We start from the raw sequence: 23,380 nt of genomic DNA, 5'->3' as shown, positions 1-23,380 counted from the left end.
ACTCTGATTAAAATGAGTGACGAGGAAAAAGTGCATAATAAAATTATTAAATATTTTCGACAAAACCCAACTTGGTCCTACAAAAAGTTTCCAATGTTATTCTATCAAATTGTCCGTTGATAGAAAACCTGGTTCAGGTAGAAGGAATTGTTGACATGATGTTTCTAAAGCCAATATATAGAAAACATTTTCAAAAGAGCTCCCTACACATCCGGTAGGCATGCAGCACGGTTAGGTCAGTACTCGGACTATTTGGTACGAAAAGTTAAAGCCAATGCAGGTTTAAAAACACACAAGTCTCATAAAGTTCCTGACAGGAACTGTGCTAAAAATTTAGAGGCCAAAGGCCAAATATACCTGCTGTGCATAATGGATGACGAAACGTACGTATAGAACATTTTTCGCAGCTTCCGGGTCAATATTTTAAGTTGCTGGTGCTCGAGGGAATGTAGTAGAAATGTTTAGGACCCAAAAGCAGGAAATTGTCCCACATAAAGTTCTTGGCATGACAAGCCATATGCAGTTGCGGCAAAGGACTCTCTGATTTGGCATCCTGTCACTATGGTAAGCAAGGTCTTGAGTGGTACAAGAACAATAATGTGGTATTTGTACCAAGAGACGCAAATATTGTCTGGAGCTAAGTACAGTAGAGAGATATTGGGATCTTGTTAAAAGAGAATTGTAGAGCTCAAAAAAGGTGCCCAAAAGTGTGGTAGATTTTAAACGGAGATGAACTATATGTTCGAACAAAGTGACAGAAAGCTCAATAAAAACCATAATGGAAGGCTTTCCAGAAAAGCTTCATAAATTCATCACTATTGATTAGAAATATAAAAATAATATTTTTTTGTAAGTTGTAATAATAATTTCAATCAAATAAAAAACTTTAAGTGTAGTGTTTTCATTTTTATAAACATACAAGGAGCCTCAAAAGTGAGTATACACCAAAAACTATTTGATTTTTTTAAGATAATAAAAATCGTAAAATTTATCTGTAGATTAAAATTTAAAAGTTTCGGGTTGTTGGAGAATGGGCTGAAAAATAGATTCGGTTGTGAAAAAAAAAGATTTAAGTCGGACTATAATGATTTTCGTGACCTTAAAAAAAATCTAATAATTTTTGGTGTATACTCACTTTTGAGGCTCACTGTATATGTATGTTATGAATTTTTCGATCTCAGTCCTTATATTTTAGTCAAGTCATATATTTTTATATTAATCTTAGACGTCTTGAATTTTCCATCGATATTTATTTTGGGAGTATACTTTATATGGGGTCTAGGTACAATAATGGACCAATTTTAACCATGTCGACCTTTGCCCAAAAAGAAATTTTATCACATTGTCTTTAAAATTGCGTGCTTAATTCGAAGTCTATGAAAATTAATTGTCGAAACTAGTTTCAAATAAAGTTTCCAATGATGAACATTTTTGTTTAACATTTTGTTATTTGAGGTTTTTTTTCATCAATTATATTCAGACAGTTATTGATTGAATATTTTTTTTCTTCGATTAATCGAACGACAATCTTATTGTATAGTCAATAAACGTTTGTGTAGTGTGATTTTATTTGGTCCAAGTTTTATGCATCTGAATACATTTATGAGCATTGAATTCCTATTCGAAGAGAACAAATTCAAGAGACCTCTTGTGCTTGGATATAAAAACTCACATGTACGTATATTGGTGTACTTTTGGTGGAATATTTTTTGGATGTTACAAACATCAGCACAAACGCATATTACTCTCCAAGTGATGGATATAAATATGTTAATAATAACGTATGCATATGTAATATAAATACTATTAAAATATGGAAAATTGCATAATTTCAATTCATATTTTTTTTAAATTTACTATTAAAGAAGAACATTAGTAGTATTTAAATACATATTAATATTCAAAACTTTTTGCTAAACTGTTTGGTAATTTCTCTAATGCCAATTTCTTCATAATTCTACGTAAATACTAAAACCTGGCAGACTAAATTCAAAAGACACGTAAGCATGATATTTGATTACATTCCATTTACCAAATCAAACTTTTCTTTACAAATTTAATCCATCATCATTCATGCTGGCTGACTGTATTTACTCGTTTTTATTTTCTTTCACTCACTCACTCCTCCTCTAACTTACAGTAATTTGAAGTCATAAAATGAAAATAATGCTGTGTAAATTTATTTATTTAGAATGTTGTGTGTTTTTTTTTCTCTGTTTGGTTGTGTCTCTCTAAGTTCATCATTTATCGTTGTCTTCGTTTACTGTTAAAAACTCATAAATACAAATAGATTTTCATCTGTTTGCCAAGTTAACTTAAAGTAACATTTTATAAAGTTTTATTTATTTTTTTTTATTTCTAGACTAAATTTGTTCTTTTACTTCACAACTTACATATATCCGCCTAAATAAAGTATGTAATGAGGAAAAAATGAGAATAACGAAACCTTTAACCTGCTTGTCATTTCTTAAGGAAAAATTGCACATGATTGTTTAAGTTTAAACGTGTAATTTTTCGTTCTTTTCATGAAATTCACAAATTTCTTGGTCTTTTTTTTTAAAAAAAAAAATAAAAAATATATAAGAAAGTGAAACATGAAAATGTGCTCGTGAATTATTAAGATCCTGGGGAACAAAAAAGTTCTACTATATGAACTTAAAACAGCTTAACGAAACAAAAAAATATAAGAAACTTTATTTTATGTTGTGTTGAAAAAAAAAACTTTGTTAAGATTTTTCCGCCAAACTTCTGCTTTTTCGTCTTCTACTTACAACATATATACAGGATTGAATGAAATAATAAAAAAAATCTCAAAACTAAAATGAACAAAAATTCGTATCAAGAAATACTTTAGACAAAACTTAAACATTGTTTGATGACTGTATAAAGTAGCGTAAGAATACTGTTTCCCTGTTTCCCTCTTACACTTTTCCATATGAATTTCTTTAAATGAAATTAACTCATGATGAGTACCAGATAAATTTGTAATTAATGGGACTTTGTTTTGTTATTTAACAAAGAACATTAAGTTTTACTTTTTTATTTTTAAATAAGTATGTAGTTGGAAATGTTTAAAATGGCGCGAAGTGTAAATAACTACACAAAGTTTTTTTTTTAATTTTTATGGGGGAGGGTAAAAGGAATAATAATCTACTGGATTTAGTTCATTTGAATTATGACCGATGACTTTTTAATGATTTGCGACCAATAATGAAACATTTTTTTTATTCAGCATCCATGTAAAATGAAGTTCCAAGCAAGTACGATTGATGAATGCTTTATACATTTTCTTCTTGAAGTTACAAGGATAAAACCAATTGTGGTTTTATGATTTGTTACCAATCGAATGAATCGATTATATCCATAGATTATTTCGATTCTGGCAACAGAAAATAACTTGACACATGAATTACGATTTAAGTTTTGACACCCCAAGAAAAAAGTTTCAGTATCAACGGAAAAAATTCGTTTATTTAGACATAATCATTTGATTAGCAATAAATTTGGTTATCACAACCAACACTTTGTGTGACAACAATAAAGTAATGTTTATGTAAACCAAAGAAATTTACCTTTCTTGTAGGGTTTTAAAAGGAACTATTGGATGTAGGACTTAAAAAGGTGACCATTTTTCAAATGTTTAGCTTTTATTTTGCAACATTTGTACAATATAAATTTATTCAAAGTATTGGCCATTATTATCGATGCCCTTTTCCAATCTATCTGGCAACATATGGATTTTCATCCAAAAGAAAGTCGGATGGAGCAAAGTCTGTACTATAAAGCGGGTCAGGTAAAACTTCTCAACCACTTCATTCTAAATACTTTTTAACTGGTATTGCAACATATGGCCGAGCTCTTGTTCATGATGGAATATTACAGTTTCATGTCTGGTCGTATATTCTGGGAGTTTTTCGGTCAATGCTCGTTTCAATATGTTGCGTTCGTAATAGGTTGGCTGTGATTATCTGACCAGATTTCCGCAGCTCATAACAGATAGGTCCCTTTTGGTCCCACCAAATACAGAGAATTACTTTAGCGCCATGGATATTTTGCTTTGTTGTCGATTCGGCTGGTTATCCGGGCTTCATATACGATCTCTTACGCTTCGGGTTATCGTAATGCATCCATTTTTCATCGCAAGTATTTATTCGCTACAAAAATTATTTTCTTTTATAGCGGACATGCAAAATCGTCTTTCAAGGTCTCTCGGTTTCTATTCGTATTGCACCAAATTTCCCTGCTTTTGGATGAATCCTGCTGCAATCGTTTTGAAATTGCAGCTTGAGTAGATCCCAATGATTTTGCAAGCTCTTGTTGAGTTTGTCAACAATCTTCATGGAGTAAATTTTGGAGGCATCAAACTTTTTTGACTGGCCTGATCGATCTTTGTCTTCCGTGTCAAAATCACCACTTCTGAACACATTCATCTTTGGCTTTGGAGAGCAATCGGTGTGCTTCAGCTGCATTTTTTTTTTCAAATTAAAGAAGAAAAGCAAAACTTCCAGCATATGACGCTTTGTTGGTACGAAATTTCACATTTTAGAAGCAAAAAAAAAACGTTATATTCAATAACTAAGTGAGAATAAATTACAGATATGTATTTACCATTAAAAATTTCATACAAGTTATTAAAAACACAAACCTCGTTCCAAAGATCTTGTAAATTCCGCAATAAAATACTAGTGTCTTACAGCAATATATTAGAAAAAAAGTCCTTGCATTTTAGTCAAAGTAAAGTTTAAGATGCCTATTTAATGTAAATGCTTTCAATCATTCTTGAATGAATTATCAATCAAAAATCTCTTTCTATAATAAATGTCTGAAAACTAGCTGAAAAAGTAGTCATAACTTTATTTGTATTTAGTAGTCGTATTTATATAGTATTTATTTGATTCAACATTTTCATAATTAAAAACACTTTATACCTCAATACTTTGTTGCACTTTTTTTCCGCACACAAAAATTCAACTTTTAAATATGCTTTCGTCATGCTCTAGTACGCTGTGTTCACCAATATTGGCCTACTTTAGTGAGCCACTGCGGCTTCTTGCAACCCCTTTGTGACTCTGCAACAACTCTTCAACAACATTTATTCTTTACAACACAAAAATATTCAAGTCTTTTGGAGAGCAATCCTTTCATTTTTCATTACAACATAAATACTTGGGTTTTGTGTGTTTTTATTTTATACAAAAAAGTAAAAAAAAAAATGAAATGAAATAAAACAAACCCGTAGAATCAAATTGAGATACTTCATTTTCCAAAATGATACTTTAGGGATTCTAAAGTATAATTGTTGACAAATGAATGCAACAAAAACCAAGCAAAAAAAGAAAAAAAAGGAGAAGCAAGTAGACCTACTTAAAGGTACTTAAATTATACATAAAATACGAACAAAACCCAAAAATAATAAACAAGGATGCTTGCAAAGAAACCTAAAAAGTTGCTGAAAATAAATTGAAATGTTCAACAAGATTCAACTGTAATACAACTTGTCGTATTCCTGCATGTCTCATAATAATTTAAATGGGCTTAATTATGATTAAACAATTAATTAAGTAAATGAGTTTGTGAGTTAATGTAAATAATGACAAAGAGCTTCCAAACATTTATACGGATTATCACGATAACTTTGACAATAAATAATACAATATTATATATGTTTATTAAATAATTGTTTTTTTTATCTTTTGTGTGTGTGTGTTTTTTTTTAATAAGTAAATGATAATATTATCTAGATATTATTAGAAAATGTGTTTAAATAAAACAATATACAGAAAAAAACAAGTAAGGAAGTATGGTCGGTCAAGCCCGACCATATAATACCCTACCCTAAGTAAAAGAGCAAAAACATTTTTCATTTAAAATTTCAATAATTTATATTTTTGAGTGATTTTCTGAAGTGGGCCTTATATGGGAGCTATGACCAATTATGGACCGATCACCATAAAATTAGGTCGTGTGATTTATGTCTATATTAAAGTTAACTATGTAGAATTTTGTGTGTATACCAACATTTTTAAGTGATTTAAGCACGTTAAAGTGATTTTCGAAAGCGGGTCTATATGGGAGCTATGACTAATTATGGACCGATCGTAACAGAATTTGGTGACATGAATTTTGTGTATATAAAACTTATTTGGAGCGGAATTTGTGGAGATACATTTATAAATTAAACATTTATGACCGATAAAGTCCAATTTCGGGAGGACATTTGTATGGTGGCTAGGTGAAATAATGGACCGATTCCAGCCAGTTTCAATAGGCTTGGTCCTTGAGCCGAAAAAATAATATGTACAGAATTTCATCGAAATATCTTCAAAATTGCGACCTGTACTCTGCGCACAAGGTTTACATGGACAGCCAGCCAGCCAGCCGACCAGACGGACGGACGGACGGACGGACGGACGGACATCGTTTAATCGACTCAGAAAGTGATTCTAAGTCGATCGGTATACTTTAAGGTGGGTGTTAGACTAATATTTTTGAGCGTTACAAACATCTGCACAAACGCATAATACCCTCCCCACTATGGTGGTGTAGGGTATAAATAGAAATTACTTTATTTTGAAGCCATTCATTTGACTAGTTCAACATCGTTCTTAAAGTTGCGATGAAGAATGCAAGTGAGAGTTCAAGCGGAATTCAGTGGGGTCTATATAAATGATTATTTGATGATATTTGTCTCATTACTTGTAAATTAAGCCGACATCTCTCAAAAATTATTAGAGGAAAGAGAAAGGCTAAATCTATGCATTAGAACACCGACAACAACCATTCCATTCAGATAAGTGATATGATGCTTGAATACTTTGAAAGCCTTGAATATCTATAGCGGGATTTGTTATAGATGGAGTATCTTTTGAACGTGTTTTTTGTTTTTAATAAATTACTAGTTGACCCCCCCGGCTTCGACCGGTAGCATTTACTAATATTAGTTCGTCAAGTTTCTCCAACCCTGTCTGTTCTTAATTATTTGCAAATAAAATATCTATATTTCTACTGCATACTTTAATTTGTTAATTTTTTTTCTTTACAAACCATCTCCTGAAAATTTCGATTCGAATAAAAAAAAAATCAACCAAATCGCTCCAGCCGGTCGGTCAAGCCCGACCGACCTACACTAAGTAATAGAGCATAAACAGTTTTCTTTTATAATTTCAATAATTTATATTTTTGAGTGATTTTCGGAAGTGGGCTATATATGGGGGCTATGACCAATTATGGACCGATCATCTTGAAATTAGGTCGTGTGATTTATGTCTTAATGAAAGTTATTTCTGTTGAATTTTGTGTATATACCAACATTTTTAGGAGATTTATGCACGTTTAAGTGATTTTCGGAAGCGAATCTATATTGGAGCTATGACTAATTATGGACCGATCGTAACAAAATTTGGTGACATGAATTTTGTATATATAAATCTTATTTGGAGCGAATTTTGTGTAGATACATGTATAAATTAAACATTTATGACAGCTAAAGTCCAATTTCGAGAGGACATTTGTATGGGGGCTAGGTGAAATAATGGACCGATTTCAGCCAGTTTCAATAGGCTTCGTCCTTGGGCCGAAAAAATTATAAAGTGATTTTAAGTCGATCGGTATACTTTAAGGTGGGTGTTAGACTAATTTTTTGGGCGTTACACACATCTGCACAAACGCATTACACCCTCCCCACTATGGTGGTGTAGGGTATAAAAAAGTGTCGCTTAATCACACCGATTGCTCACCAAAGCTGATGGTGAATGTGTTTCATCGGTTTTAACGTGCGAGAGATGGTTTGTTCGGTTCAGAGGTGGTGATTTTGACACGGAAGACAAAGATCGCCCAGGCCAGCCAAACAATTTTGAAGACCAAGAATTGAAGTCATTACTCCATTAAGATTGTTGCCAAACTCAACAAGAGCTATGCGATCAGCAGTTTCATCCAAAGATGAATGACAAGAATTGAAGTCATTACTCCATTAAGATTGTTGCCAAACTCAACAAGAGCTATGCGATCAGCAGTTTCATCCAAAGGCAGGGAAATTGGGTACCATAAGAATTGAAGCCGAGAGACTTTGAACGACGATTTTGCATGTCCGATATGATGTTTGAACGCTATAAAAGAGAATCATTTTTGCACAGAATCATTACTTGCGATGAAAAATTAATCCATTACGATAACCCAAGTATGTAAAGCCTGCCCAACTAGGAAATGCTCTGTATTTATTACCTGTAACGAACGGAACCGATTCGTTTGAAGAGATAATTGGCAGAAAACGCCCAGAATATGCGACCAGACATGAAACCGTAATATTCCATCATGACAAGAAAATTTATTTTTTTCTCAAAAAATGTTTTTGAAAATTTTTTTAAAAAAAATTGGAAATTGTTTTATTTTATTTTTTTTCTAATTTTATTTAAAATTTATTAGTGAAAATAATGCATGGCAAAAATTTTTTTTTGGTAAAAAAATTCTGAATAAAAAATATTTTTCCTGATTTTGACGTTGCAAAGATCTTTGAAATATCTATCGTTAGACATTCATATTGTCTATATTAATGACTTAGTAATCCAGATATAGATCACAAATCGAGGTTGTCCCGGGTTTTTCCTTATATCTCAGCCGTTTGTGGGCCGGTTTTCTCGATTTTTAACTGCAACCGATCCGGGAGAATTCCCGATATCATGTGTGTAAGTTATTTGGGGGCTACGGAATGTTAATTTCAACCTATAGATGGACAGACGCACATGGCTATATCGAAAAATGTTTAAATTACAAATGGAATGACAAACTTGTATACATATGTATATTCTTGCCACTCATGGTGAAGGTATAAAAAGAACTAAGTTAAATTTAAAAAAAATAGAAAATTTTAATTGTTTAGTAACACAGTGACCCAAATATTTTATCGTACAATGTAAATCTCGTCTGCTAACAGAACTCCATATTTCGCACAGTTCATCATTATTTATTATTTTGCTTTTTGTTTTAACTTTATTTTTCAACATAATTAAATATTTAAATGAATTTTATCTTAAATTGTGGGAATAAATGGTGTTGGTGGGATTGTGGGTGTGTTTATTTAGTAACCATTTTTTTTAACACTTTGGCTACAATTATGCTGAATGCTAAAAACAATAACAAAACAATTATTTATGTATGAATTTAAAAGAACAACAATAGAAAACGAAAAGTCAGCAACACGTACACTCCCTCCTCTCTCCTCACTCATTCACTAAGAACAATAGAGAAATTCGAATGGTAACAACAACAACAACATGAAACATTGGCGTGTATTTGAGTATGCACAATTTAAAGAAAAGGTTTTTCATTAATATTGTTGTATATTTTTTGTATTTTTTAATAATTTTGGTTTCTAAACCAAGCTACACATAAATATATACTTATGTACTTATGTACATGGCTCTGAAAGTGATGAAGCAGAAGATAAAACAACCCACGCTTTGCTACTGTTGTTGTTGTTGATTTCTGTGCCACTGTAGCACAGCGAAAATTAGAGACATGCAAATTTATTAATTTATTTAGAAAAACATACCAGCTACAGAATGCTACAGAAAATTTATAAGAAATATGAGCACTTGAAAGTGATGGCTAGAGGAGCAGAGCAGTGTAAATGAATCATGGTGTATTGCGAGTTTTTGTTGCAACTTGGTATTGTTTTATATTTAAACATAACGACAACCAAAATAGAAAAAAAAACTTTTAGATGTTGTTGTTATTGCTGTTGTTGCTGCTGTTTATAATTTCTTGTTTTAAAAGAGCACACACTTATTTAATGCAAATAAGTGGATATAAAAGCACATAAAACAAAAACATCTAACCGCAAAATCAGCAACTCAACTTAACAAATGTACTCACTCGTACATTTCTACTACATACATATATAAAACCAGAGAGTCTTAAACAGTGGGTTTATTAGGAATTCTGAGAAAACCATTCGACAATATCTAATTATTTCTCAAATTAACATTTGAGTTACATGCTGAATTATACAAACCTGCTGACCTTCTAAATTTCTTGTTATAGTTCTTTCAAATATCAGCAGAGAATAATTAATAAGCTGTCAGTCAATACCGCAAAGAAAAATACATAATCGAACAGAGACATATTATGATTGGATTTTATGACCATTAGGCCCTTAATAAACGAAAATTGGACAAATCATCAAATCAAATTTGAAGCTCTCTGAAGTTTTGAGATGCATTTACAAGGGGAAAAAAATGCAATTTTTTCAGTTTTTTTAAATTAAAAAATTAGTTATGCAATTAAATTTAAAAGAATAGAAATGTGTACGTAATTGTCGTTCTAATGAGACATAAAAAACTGAAATTGGTCAAAAAATGCTAAAGTTATTAAAAATTAGCCAGGCCATTAACGTGTCTCAGGCAACTAGAACAAGAAAGGTAGGAACAAAATTAACATATTTTGAGAAATATTAAAATAAAAGCTCATTTTTACTTAAAATATATCCATATTTACTTGTATATGAGTTTTTGTCTTCGTAGAATACCATTAACCTATTCGCAGGTATGACCAAAAAAAAACATTTTTCACGGCAGTTTCAAAACTCGATTTTCAAATTTTTAAAAATTTTGTTAAACAAATTTCAGAATTTTTTAATCATCTCCTTGGGATTTATTGAGAACATAATAGGGAATAAAAATATGAAAACATCTTCTATAGTTTTTCGGTACCTTCGGTCTAACTTTTGAAATTTTCGACAAAAACTAATATTTTGGTGAATGAGCCCAATTTCCCTACTGTTATGAATTTTAAGTAAAACCTGTTCAGAATATGATAGTCCAGGTAATTTTAAATAAAGCATATATATATAATTTTCTTTTACATATAAAAAAAGAGTTTAGTTTGGAGCTTCCCATTTAGTGGGCGTAGAGTGTGGGCGTGGTCCAATTGAATATTTTTTGTTTAAATTTATTTATATGCCATGGACATTAAATGTGCTGAAATTAAAAGCTCTGACGTGATTATTTTAATTTATGCCATAAAAACTGGATTTGAAACCATAGTGCAATGTTCACCCAACTGGGGGGTGAGAATGACAAAAATCCAACTTTCGATTATTAAGGGCCACCCTAATGTAGATATTAAAGCATAAGTGAGACCGGATTTTAAGTGGACAATGCTTTAATCAAAGATCTGGTTCCAAAAGTGTTGCAAGGAGGAATTAAGGACTAATTACTTAAATCTTCTGAAGATACAAGTTTTGAAAAATTATTTATTAATTTAATTTAAGTAAAACCATTTAAGAGTCTCTGTAATGTACTAAGATCTTCTGTAGTTGTTGTTGTTGGTTTTTCGCTCAGTTTCCTCATCATTATAAATACAAGTGTTGTTGTTGATGGTTGGATGGTTGGTTGGTTAGTCTTTCTAAGCATAATTAAATGTAAAACATTTTCTAGCTTATTTCGCTTCATACTCCGACCATCCGTCTGTCTGTCTGTATGTCTGTCCGTCCACACATCTAAAAGAAACACATTAATTCCAACTTGAAATCTTATATTTTTACAAAACTTTGACAGTGAAAATTTATACATGTAGCTAAATATTGTTCGCTGTTGTTGTTTGTTTGTTTTTTTTTTTGTAGTACGAGTATAAAATTATAATTTATTCAAAAGTACACTGTGGAAAAAATGTTAAAACAATTATAAAAAACATTTATTTTTCTTCTATTTCTATAAAATAAGTGGAATATGCGACAAATATGCCAAATATGTTTTAATTATTAATATTTGCATGTGGTAAAGAAAACTATGTTTTTTATTTTAATAAAAAAATGATTGTCATTTGTTTGGTATTTCAGTTTTTTTTTTAAAGAATTTTTTGTCGGTGTTTTGAATTTCTTTGTTCCAACAGCCAGCCATCACATTGAGTCATACAATACTGTTACGGTTTGGCGGGAAATCTTACAACCACAAACTGCTGTTGCTGTTCTAAGTATTTCTAATATAAATTTACATGCTGTACATATTTATTTATGTATATATGTATGTATGGATGTGCGTTTAGATACAAATACATTTTACAAAGAAATAGTTGTAGAAATAGTCGCTCGTCCTGTGTACATACATACATACATACATACATACATACATACATATATTTTTAACTATTTAAGTAATATTCATTCTCATATCGTGCCCATTCTCTCGTTACCAGTTTGTATCTAAGAGTATGTGTCTGCGTGTGTGTTTGTATCTTTGTATTTTTTTGTTAATTTTAATACTGCAATATGCTGACATTAGGTGTGGTTTAATTTTCTAGTTGTTGATTTTTCCTCAGTGTGTTTGTGTTATTTTCTATATATATTTTTTGCGTGTTTTCCTTTTTATTTCGCAGGATTCTGTTTCACTTTCCGGCAGTTTCATTTTAAGCTGTATTTCATTTCCTTTTAATTTTCCGCAAACATTTCTAGTAACTAGAAATTTAATTGTTTTTCTCATTTTATTCTTGCTTGTTTTTTTATTTCTTGGTTTGTCTTACTTCTCATTTAAATAAAATGTTGGGCTTAATTTTCCTGTTGGCAAAATTTGTTTATTAAAATTCAGTTTTAGGTTTTGTTGTTGTTGTTGTTGCTTTCACTTACTTATTTTTGAATAAAAATCATTTTGTAATTTTGATAATTGTGAGGTGTTCATTAAATAAAATCTGTTACTAGCACAAATATTAACTTTGTCCAAATGTTTAGGGTAATTGTGGACATTCAGACATAGAGTTTTGTTGTCAAGGTTTAATTAATTATACCCTACACCACGTTTGTGCAGATGTTTGTAACGCCCAAAAATATTAGTCTAACACCCACCATAAATTATACCGATCGACTTAGAATCCCTTTCTGAGTCGATTAAACGATGTCCGTCCGTCTGGCTGGCTGTCCATGTAAACCTTGTGCGCAGAGTGCAGGTCGCAATTTTGAAGATATTTCGATCAAATTTGGGACATATTATTTTTTCGGCCCAAGGACCAACCCTATTGAAACTTGCTGAAATCGGTCCATTATTTCACCTAGCCCCCATACAAATGTCCTTCCGAAATTGGACTTTATCGGTCATAAATGTTTAATTTATAATTGCATCTCCACAAATTGCGCTCCAAATAAGTTTTATATATACAAAATTCATGTCACCAAATTTTGTTACGATCGGTCCATAATTAGTCATAGCTCCCATATAAAACCGGCTTCCGAAAATCATTTTAACGTGCATAAATCGCTTGAAAATGATGGTATACACACAAAATTCAACATAAATAACTTTCATATAGACATAAATCACACGACCCAATTTCATGTTGATCGGTCCATAATTGGTCATAGCTCCCATATAAGGCCCACTTCCGAAAATCACTCAAAAATATAAATTAGTGAAATTTTAAAAGAAAATGTTTTTGCTCTTTTACTTAGTGTAGGGTATTATATGGTCGGGCTTGACCGACCATACTTTCTTACTTGTTTTAATTACATTTGAATTGGATTATTTATTTACAAAATTAAGTGATTAATTCCAAAACTAGTTTTTAATAATTTGCATTAGCATTTATTTTTAAAAAATTAACCCTTTACTGCACTAATTTAATTTTATATGAAATATTTTTAATGTGAATTAAAGGGTTGGAAAAAAAAATTATGTAGATGCTATTTTAGTAAAATTGTTTTTATGCTAAATTCCTAATTTTATTGATAAATTCACTGAAATTTTTTGTGGGGGGATAAGCTAGTTCCTATGCGCATTTCACTGGTTGCCAAGGCCAGATCATCAGGAAACCTTTTCCCAAAAGGCTTTAGAAAAACTAATGCTATTTAGTAGTAGTAGTAGATTTGGCTGTATTTTCCAAATATTACTCCTGAGGAGGTTATCAATAATCTAAAATTGGAAATTACTTTTCGAATTGTTAGCCGAAGGTTAAATGAGTCTGGTCTTGGTTGCTATTATCCTCTCGAAATACCACTAAAAATTCTCGTATTGCTCGTATACAATCAGCTAAAGAAAAATTAAACTGGTCGAGGCTGAAATGTAATACTGTTGTCTTTTCGGATGATTCTAAATACAACATTTGTAAGAGGGAATCAGATACAGATCCATTTTTAACTACTTTATGTATCCATTCGCTGCCCCTAGTTTTAAGATTCCAACACAACAATGACACTCATCCAGGGTTGTAACCTAGTGGATTCAATCCAAATCAGGTACGTGTTTTGATCTGCCCAATCTCCAGATTATAATGCCATAGAAAACTTATGGAAAATTGTAGTTCGCAAGTTTTTATATGGTAACGCGGTTTCAAATATTTCTTTAATTGGTTCAAAAAACAAGGTTTATCAAACAAAATACTGACTCGCTAAAAATACAAGTTTAGTAAAAAGCAAACCTAAGTTTCTATTGTTTTGTCAATACCATACAAATTAATAAGTTTTTAGTTTGTTTTCTATTTTCAGAATTTAATTATGTTCTTATTTTTTTTTAAAACGGGGTCCCTTCGACTCTACTTGATTGTTCGCATGTAGTGAACTGTCACGTAAACCAACCAATCTTATTTTTTGTTGTTAATATAAGTAAATAAAATTATATACAAGGTGGCGCAAAATTAATCATCCAATTTTGTTTTTGAATAACCTTTTTACTAAATAAAAAATAGTTTGACCACAAATCTTTCCGCAAGATTTGTGGTGATAACTGTTCGCATTCCTGTCGAATATTCGTTATTGAGATTGAAGACGGCTCTACAGTAATTCACACTCGACTGACGGTCAGCAGGCATTTGCACTTTGAATGGGAACATATGTAAGTTTTTCACTCAATTTTGCTTTAGGCGCCATTTGAGTTTTTTCGTTGCAAAAATCATAACTTTTGAACCATAGATAATTGATCAACCTGTGAAATGAGTGTTTGAAAAGGATTCTACGCCTTTTAGGTGCCTTTTAGTGGGGTTAGCAAAGTCGAGCAGCTAATCGGCGCGACACGATTAGGAAATCGACAACGAAATTCACGCTAGGCTACAGACCGATTATTGGTAAAAAAAAAATTTACACAATTATTCCACGTTCTTGCGGAGTATATCGCTTCATTGTTTGTATTCTGCAGCTGTCTAGTTCACAAATGTAAAATATTATTGACGTACGATGCCATTTGCAAAACTTATAACATCTTAATGAAATACTACAAAAATACAAATTTCTTAAGAATTGGTTTGTATTTTGACTTATTAATTGAATATTTTGAAAAGTTTTATTGTATAAATCCAATAATGTTTTCAATCTTCCTAACTTAGATACATGAATATTCGGTTTAACCCGAAATTAACTACCAATTTTCAAATTAATTTAATTATCTTAGTTTTAGAGGATGTGCTTCCTTTATATGGTGGAACTTTTATTAAATTTATTAACTTTTGTTTATATTTTAACTATTTTTTAATTTCCTTTTCCATTTATTTCAGATTACTCTTCTTCAATCTGTCTGTCGCGAATGATATAAAAGTATTCTTAAAGTGGTAAGTACAGACATTATATAATTGAATTTCTACTGAATTTTCTACAAGGGCATCCAAAAATTTGTTTTATTTTATGCACAGAGAAAACAGAATCGTAATAGCAACCGAATCGGTTGCACCCATAGAATTTTTCGGTTCTAGCAACAGAAAATCAGTGGATAAAGAATAATTTTGATTGAAGCAACTAAACTTTTGTTACCATTTCTAAAATTTTGGTCACTAAGACCGAATCATTCGATTGGCAACAAATTCGGTTGCTATTACGACTCTGTTTTCTCTGTGCTCATTTCTGATTCTGTAACCAAGTAAGAAATAAAATTAACCATAATGACCACATGATCGCCATACTTAATTAAATATCAAACCAGCCAGACCTTCAAAAAGCTATAAAAAAAGAACATTTTTAAATTTAAAAACAAAAAATATTTAAATGTTTTATATTTTCATAAAACAATGGTATAAACTAAATAGTAAATAACAAAATGTTTTTTTTTTCTTATTTTTTGTTAGTACGTTTGTTACTTTAATAATTTCGTTAAGCTAAAAATTCAAGCAATGCTTTTCGAAAACTTTTCTAACTGATGTATGCCATTAATTTCCGTTAAATTTGGGAGGGAGGGGGATAATCATTGTGCATATAGCAGTTAAACAAACTAAAACTATTAAATTACATTAAAAACCCACAATATGAGGCTATAAACAATTTGAAACCCCTTTTTGTGGTTTCAAAAGTTTCTCCACCATCTCAAATTAACTATTAAATAGTTTAAGTATTAAATAAACATTTTTATGCTGCTTTTTATGTGCGAGTTTAAAAATAAAAACCCTACACAAATTTATCAAATAACCGCACTTAATTCTATAAACAACATTCATAATTATTTTTTTCAGCACACTCCTTGTAATGATATTAAAACATTTTAAAAGTTCTCTTTTAACTTGTTTATACAAACAAAAAATATGTTTTATTATTATTTTTATACGCTTTACCTTCGTGAGAAGGGTATATATAAGTTTGTCATTGCGTTTGTAATTTCTACATTTTTCATTTCCGACCTTATAAAGTATATATATATATATTCTGGATCCTTATAGATAGCGGAGTCGATTAAGCCATGTCCGTCTGTCTGTCTGTCTGTCTGTCCGTCTGTCTGACTGTCTGTTGAAATCAATTTTCTGAAGACCCCAGATATCTTCGGGATCCAAATCTTCAATAATTCTGTCAGACATGCTTTCGAGAAGTTTGCTATTTAAAATCAGCAAAATCGGTCCACAAATGGCTGAGATATGAGGAAAAAACCAGGACAACCTCGATTTTCGACCTATATCTGGATTACTAAGACATTAATATCGACAATATGGATATCTAATGATAGATATTTCAAAGACATTTGCAACGTCGCGACGTATATAAGACCATAGTAAGTTGGACCTACAATGGGTCAAAATCGGAAAAAAAAAATTTTAACCCGAATTTTTTTTTCACAAAAAAAAAAAATTTTAAAAATTTTTTTCTAAAAAATGAAAAAAACAACTGTAAAAAAAATAAATTTTGTTTACCTAAAAATTATTTAAAATTTTGAAGTATAATTTGGTGAAGGGTATATAAGATTTGGCACAGCCGAATATAGCACTCTTACTTGTTTTCGCTTCAGCTTTATATTACCTCAAGTTACACTCAACACAGCAACCAACACTTTTATTTCATTTTTTATTATTTTCTTATCTGCTAGATTATTTTTTTATATTTTAAATTTATATTTAAACGCTTTATGAAAATGTTGTAATAATTACGCATATAATTAGTTCCTTTATTACGACTGAACTAGAGTTTCTCTGTTTTTTTTTTCTTTCTTATAGTGAAAATGAAATAAAAAATTGTAATCCTTTCAGCACAAGATTTACTAAAATTTCACTAACTCTCTTGCACACTCACTTGTATTAAAAAAATAAAAAAAAAAACAATTTGTATTAAAAAATTCAACCATTACACAAAACGTAAAAACAGTTAAAAGAGGAGTAGATAGAGTAAGTAAAAAGGAAAGGGAAAAAACGGTTAAATGTTACAGATTAAAAATTTATTATAGAACCAGCCACTTCACTACTACTAACGACCACTAATTATGAGTACGTATTTCAAACACACTCACATGCACACCTCCATCACACATATTAAACACACACGTACACTATATGTACATTAGGGTGGCCCCTTTGTCAATGTTCCCAACTAAAATAAAAGTTTAGTTTGTTTAAGGATATCATTTCTCAAAGTTTTTGTGAGCTGAATCAAAGGATAAAGGGGTCCTTTATTTAGGGTTTTTATGATTTTTTTTGTTTGCAAATGAAACGTATGAAATATTGGTATACTATGAAAGGTCTTTGAGAGGCGTTTCCAATGCTGTATCAAATAAGCGTGCAAATCTAAAAATGTTTTGTAATTTTTGTCAAAAATTTAATTTTTTTTTATTTTTTTAATTTTGACAAAGTAAGCTTTCCATTGATAATTATATTGGTTATCCAGCAAAAACTTTACTTACAAATAAGCCGAAAAATAAGGGAAATTTGACGATTCAACTACTTATTTTTCTACTGTAAGAAGTCATTATTTTTGTTCGCGATGTCCCAAAAGTAATCCTTTATATTTTGGCCGGAAATAAGTTGTTTTGTTAGTAGAGTTATTTGTTTTTTTAGACTTTACTACTTAAAAAGTAAGTTATTAAAAAGACATTGTAGCTTTGTAAGCGAAGTTTTTGCTGGGTAGTACAACAAATATTTCAATTTAACTAAAATACTTGCAACATTTCACGAAAATGTTATATATTTTACATGCTTTGATTCAGCTGGCCAAACACTAAACCCTGAAGAAAAATTTTAAGAAATGGCATCATAGATTGAATTAAATATGTATTTATTCTTTGTTGGGGCCACCCTAATATACATCCATAGATAAACATATTAAATGCATTAAAGTGTGTCTGTGCATTTTGAAACACTGACAAATATTTTAAATCCACAGTGTGGTTTAAAAGTGACTTAGATACGACTAAATTGTATATTTGGGAGATTCAAACGGTCTCCTATTAGGTCATATTGTCATAATGTCCTATAATATTTTTTTAGTTTAAACAAATTATTGTTGTGCTGCAAACAAAAAAGTCTTATTTTATGACAAACCAACTAACAAAGTTCAAAAAGTCTTATTAGTTTATAACTTTTTTGTTTGAAAGCCAACACAAATTTGTTTAAACTAAAAAAATATTATAGGACATTATGACAATACGACATAATAGGAGACCGTTTGAATTCCCCAATAGATTCAATAAATCTACAAGTCTCAAAAGCCAAATATATTACTGTTAATACTATCAGCCATATTCATAAATACGATAAACCATTGTTAGGTAAAATTTGATAAAATAACTTAAATATCTTTTATTAACCATTGTTAAGTATAAACTTGTCTTGCCCCTAGGAATTTACTTTATATCCGTTGTTTGACATACAAATGAGGGATTTGCAATAGAACTTATATGTCTTTTTGAATGGTACATGGTAAATGTATCTGTCATTTATTCCCACTGTAAACAACCAAGTTATTTTTTGAAAATTTTCGAAAATGTAGAATTTTGTGCCAAAAAAGCGTCATATGGTTTGTTCGGTTCAGAAGTAGTGATTTTGACACGGAAGACAAAGATTGCCAAGGCCAGCCAAAAAAGATTGAAGACCATGAATTGCTGGCATTACTTCATGAAGTTTTTTGTCAAACTCAACAAGAGCCTGCAGAATCATTGGGAGCTACTCAATGAGAAATTTCAAAACATTTTTCAAGCAGCAGGATTCATCCAAAAGCATGAAAATTGAGTACCATACGAATTTAAGCTGAGAGACCTTGGAAGACGATCTAGTATGTCTCTTACCCGTAGCGTAAGAAATCATGAGTGAAGGCCGGCCAACCAGCCGAAACGACACCAACACCAAATATCGATATTAGGAGCAAAAGGGTCTTATCTGTTATGTTTAGCCTCACACGCCTTATAGTCCAGACCTTGCCCCGTCAGCATATTATTTGTTTCGATAGATGTAGAACGTTCTCTCTGGGATACGCTTCACTTTGGAATAGAGTATCCGATATTGGCTTGATTGAATTTTTGTTTTTTTTGATCATGTTACCTTTGAAAAGGTATAGAAAGTTGGCCAAGCATTCAAAGGTCTGCCGTCAAACTGATTCCGTCTACCTAGTTCAGGTAGAAGGAATGGTCCATATGATGTTTCTAAAGCCAATAAATAGAAAGCATTTTCAAAAGAGCCCCCAACACATCCGGTAGGAAAGCAGAAAATTTTCTCAAACAGTTCTTGGTATTTGTATGCAAGCAATATGCAATTGAGGCAAAAGAAGCCAAACATTTCTTACAAAGGACTCTATAAATACCGAATTTTACATCATGGAATGTTTGCAAAAGAGGATGCTTCCATTCTTGTTTTGGCATCCTGTCAATATGTTAACCAAGGTCTTCAGTGGTACAAGAACAATAATGTGTTATACCTGGAACTAAGGCCAGTGGAGAGATATAAAGCTCTTGTTAAAAGTGTGGTAGATTTTAAACGGAGATGGACTACGTGTTCGAACAAAGTGACAGAAAGGACTATAAAAACCTAAATGTAAGGGTTTCCGGAAAAAGTTCATAAATTCATTAATATTGATTAAGTAGAACTATAAAAATAATGGCCCATAATAATAGGCAAACACTAAAGTCGGTTCTTTTTAGAAACAACTTTAAAATAAAAACCTGCTTTTAATTATTTTGCAACTATAGTCAAAATTAAAGTATATTTAAAATTGAACCGACTTTAACTGGGTGCCTCCTCAAATGTAGAAAATGTATTCATACAATATACAACAAAATATAAACAAGTGGCACCGCTGAACAGAAAAAACAGAAAAAAAGGTAAACAATAAAAGTAACCGCGGAATCTAAAGAAAAAAAACAGTTTGTGATGGAAAAATTTAAAAGATAAGATTAATATCAATCATATTCAAGGTTGCCAACTCTTCAGCTCAGAAAATGGCTATATTTTGAATTAAAAATGGCTAGAAATGGCTAAAACCCAAAAATAACTGAATACAAATTCAAAAATATTACATTTATTGCCCCCCATCACCACGAAGTCAGATTATGTGTTAACTAATAGTTATACTGACAGTTTTCAAAACAAATTTTTACCGACTTGGTGTTAATGGGGTTTAGCAGATTTAAAGATTGTAATATCAATATTTTTTTTTCCTTTTTGATAAATTTTCCTTTTTGAAACAATTTAGAAGACTGTTTTCATAAAACCAATAATATTCTCATCAAATCATCAACAGACGAATTTGTTTAAAAAGACTGTTTCTTTGTCATTTGATAAAAAATACTAAAAAATTTTTAAAAAATTACAAAAATGTTCAAGAAAAGTATAAAATAAAAAAGGCTAAGACAAAATAAAATGGCTAGATCTTCCGGCTAGATTAAATCTAGCCATTTTTGTATGGCTAAATGAAAATAAAATCGCTAGATCTAGCCGGAAAATGGCTAAATTGGCAACCTTGATCATATTTACGATATTTTGGTACACATTTTATTGATAACTGTTAAATAATTGCAAAATCGTTGCCAATGTCTTGTAACATAAACATTTTTTACTTTGTGACGAACTTTTTTACTTGCCGAAGAACAGCTGATGCTGTTTGTTGTTAAACGAGTTAAAAACAACTTCGGTTAGTTTTATATTTAGGGTCGACTTCAGCGTCAGAAGTATATTTTAACTTGTCTATGATAGACCTAAAGTCCACTCTTAAGTAAAGTCGAGTTTAATTTTCTTAAAGTATTCTTTATTTCTGACTATGATTATGGGCCAATATTTTTTGTAAGTTATAATAATAATTCTAATCAATTAAAAAAAAAATTAAAACTTTAGGTTTAGTGGATTCTTTTTTATTAACATTTACAGTATTGGCCATAACTAAAGCACCCCCTCAATGGATTTTTTTAAATCATAATTTTTTTGGGATGTATTTTTTATATATTTTATTAACTAATATTGTTTATGTTCATTTAATATTCATTTAGTAAAAGATAATTTTATTAAAAATTAATTTAAAATGATAAATCATATAAAAACTCAAAACGCAACGGACAAAACAAAAGCCCCCTCTTATAAGATGTTTAAAAAATTTGACTCGGTACTGCATATTTGCAATATGAATTATCGGGAATCACAATGAATGGACTTAAAAATTCCAAAAGATAAAAATAAAGGAAGACGTAATGTGCAAAATTTAAGTTTTATACAGTTTATTGTGAAAAAAACAATGACAAGTAACAAGTAACAAGTACTCCAGTGAATTTAAAATTAAAGTTATTGAAGACTGGAAGATGGGGTTATCACTACATGAATTGAGTAAAAAATATTCAATTAACAGATCAGTTATTTCCAGGCTCGTTTCAAAATTTTTTAAGACTGGTCGAAAATCTCAAGTGCATTCTGGAGTTCGTTCGCGATATTATGATTCCTTGATCAAAAGAGCAATACAAAAAGATCCTACAGCATCAGCTATTCAAGTACGAACAAGTTTAAGATTATGCGTTAGCGAAAGAACAATCCGTAGAAGAGTAGTAGAAGCCCGATTATTCAGCTGACGACCAGCCAAAAAAAACATTTCTATCAGTTAAGAACAAGAAAGCTAGACTGAAATTTGCCAAAGCCCACATCGACTGGAGTGTCCAAAAATTAAAGACACTACTGTTCCCTGACGAATCCAAATACAACTTAAAAAGTTCCGCTGGAATTAGGCGTATACGCAGATCAAAAGGAGAAAGACTGAATCCTAAGTATTGCAAAGGAACAATTAAACATGGAGGTGGCAATGTAATGGTCTGGGGTTGCTTTTCTGGTCAAGGATTTGGTCCAAATCATAAAATTTATGGGATTATGGATCGGTTCATGTACCGTGATGTATTGAAAGCTGTAATGTTGCCTTATGCAAGTGAAGAGATGCCAATTATAGGGAGCTTCCAACAGGATAACGATCCTAAGCACCCCCCCAAAGTTTGTAAGACTTGGCTACTGAGCAATAAGATTGAAGTTCTTCATTGGCCTGGTCAATCTCCAGATCTCAATCCTATTGAGAACTTGTAACACATTGTTAATATGAAAATAAATCGTGAAAATTGCTGAAATAAGGATCGGAAATTTTCACGATATATTTCATGCCGTTAAAATAGCCTGGGAAGGAATATCATAAATACATAATATCTTCTATGCCAAAAGATGTTTTTGTGCCATCCAAAACAAAGGATTTGCAACAAAAAATTAATTCAAATTTTTTTATAGCATATCCTTGAAGGGGTGCTTTAGTTTTGTCCGTTTCATTTTCTACCTTAAAATATTTTTTAATTTTAAGTTACCTCTTATGGAAAGGTTAACTTTGAAAGTTTTTGTTTATCAATACTAAACATATTAACAAATGAAAATAATACATAATAGATATTTAAAACTTTGATTTTATACAAAAAGTATTCATTGAGGGGGTGATTTAGTTGTTGTTGTTGTAACAGTTCGACTGTGCCCGATTGTTCTTTCCTTGGGAAAAAACTTTCGGTTTGTACAGCTGTCGCTGAGTTGACAATCTTTGGCCGAATATGATTCGGGTCGTTCCGGAACGGAGATCCAATTGTCGTGGGAACGGGGTGCTTTAGTTATGGCCAATACTGTATGTATGTTGAGATTTTTCGATTTCACTCCTTAAATTGAAATCGGCTGGAATTATGATACTTTTGATCACACTCTAACAATTGAATTCTAAAATCTTTGATATCAC

The 23,380-nt window shown here is 30.9% G+C and overlaps 1 protein-coding gene across 7 annotated transcripts in view; it reads left to right on the top strand.

The window, feature by feature from the left end:
* app (Palmitoyltransferase app) overlaps positions 1 to 23,380 on the top strand; it is a 262,389-nt gene that overhangs the window by 64,588 nt on the left and 174,421 nt on the right. For 6 of the 7 annotated variants that reach the window (XM_065506492.1, XM_065506496.1, XM_065506498.1 and 3 more), the window contains one exon: positions 15,466 to 15,519. The exons of the other annotated variant lie outside the window; for it this stretch is intronic. The gene's annotated coding sequence lies outside the window, so the exon portion shown is untranslated. The remainder of the gene's footprint in view (positions 1 to 15,465; positions 15,520 to 23,380) is intronic. 7 annotated transcript variants of the gene reach the window in all.

The sequence above is a fragment of the Calliphora vicina genome, chromosome 3 (genome assembly GCF_958450345.1).
Source record: "Calliphora vicina chromosome 3, idCalVici1.1, whole genome shotgun sequence".
Taxonomy (NCBI): Eukaryota; Metazoa; Arthropoda; class Insecta; order Diptera; family Calliphoridae; genus Calliphora; species Calliphora vicina.
The sequence above is the reverse complement of the archived record's forward strand: the minus strand, read 5'-3'. Positions and strand labels throughout refer to the sequence as shown.